Below are 1,733 nucleotides of genomic sequence, written 5' to 3'. Positions count from 1 at the left end.
ATTCACAATCAAGAGACATTAAATAAATCACGAAAAATGTAATAAAAGATTACATGTGTTGCTCAAAGAATTTTTGTAACTGACATTTTTAAAATAATAAGCACTTATAAAAATTATATGAAGTAAATTTTAAAGTTAACAATTATATTTCAATTATGTTTCAATATTGATTATTTAACAAAATTTTCAATTTTGCGTATATCATTAATGCATATTGTATATTTAAATAAGACACGTACTTCTTATCTATTGAATTTATTGTTTAAAGGAATAATGATAATTACTAAACAATAAAATGAAGCTTCCGCTTTGTACAATAAATTCAAGTGAAAGATTCATATCGTTAGAAAAACTTGTGTTAGAAAAAATGTTATTCCGAGTTCTACTATATTTCTCTCTTAAATTTATATTCCTTTAATCGTATTTTTAATTATTTTTCAACTCTGAAAGTTTTACTTGTGATTGTAGACATCTATGTTGCCATTTTTATATTATTAGTTTTTAGTTGTTATTACCATATTAAATTTCATGTTATACCTGCTGGTTTCGGAAATGGTTGGAAAAAGAATGTTACTCATTTCAAAATACTGTTTCATAAGTACTAGAGAATCACACAGAAATAATGAAAACAAAAATTTTTAATTTCTGTGAAAGCTGTGTAAAAAATATAATACTCAAAGCGATCAATGAAAATTATAATATACATTCAATAATTGATGAGCATTCAATATCTTTTAGAGGTTCTGGAATACAGGTTGTAAGAATTGACGAACCAGTTCATTGAGAATTTGCAAAATGAAGGATACATGGTAAACTTCGTGATAAACTGTAACTTTGTTTTCAGAAAGGAATTTGCGTGCACATTTGTATTCAGTATACTTGTCAAGTAGACCTGAATAAATGATAATCGAAGCGTGATACAGGTTTTATACTTCTGTGATTCATTTATCATGGATAACTTTCGCTACTACACACCATAGAATTTCTCTATTCGCTATAGTAATTTATTCATTTCTTACAACTCACGGTTATATTACGTTTGTATATATCCTGTACATATTGATGATACTGTACACATGATTAATTAATTCCGGATAGAAACTAGTTTTTATACAAATTAGTTGCTATTTATTGGTTTCTCTAGCGAGGATCGAAGTCCGAGAAATGAAAGTTAGCTGGTGCACTGTTAACAGGAATGAAAATGTAATTAGGAGGGAAGGTGAAAAAGAAATGAAGTAAACGTAACAGAACTTGTCAATCTGGAAGCATTACCATAAATGAGACTAATTGTAGAAACCGTTGAACGTGGATAATGTAACAACCGTTCCTACATAGCGAACAACTACATTTCGCGCGAGTAATTATCAGGGTAATATTGTGGATTCTAGAACTGTCACTTTTACGACTAATGCTACAAAAACAGTTAATGCTAATACGAGATTGTTAATTTCTTTAACAAAAAATGGTAATCTAAATTCAAGATACATACTACACAATTTATTTCTCGCCATAACATATTATACAGGTTACATAAATTAATAAACTAATTAATACATTATTTATGAATTATAAGTAAGTTCATTATGAAATTAGTTCATTAATTTGATACCTAGATAAACATAATTATTCATGGAATTATATATATATATATATGGTTCACACTTCTTTATCTTTGAATAGTCCTTAAAAAGTAGTTCAAATGTTTTAATAAAGAGAACAACAGTTTTTAAGTA

This window comes from Dufourea novaeangliae, unplaced genomic scaffold, assembly GCF_001272555.1.
Source record: "Dufourea novaeangliae isolate 0120121106 unplaced genomic scaffold, ASM127255v1 scaffold199, whole genome shotgun sequence".
Lineage (NCBI taxonomy): Eukaryota > Metazoa > Arthropoda > Insecta > Hymenoptera > Halictidae > Dufourea > Dufourea novaeangliae.
Note: the sequence above shows the minus strand (reverse complement) of the source record.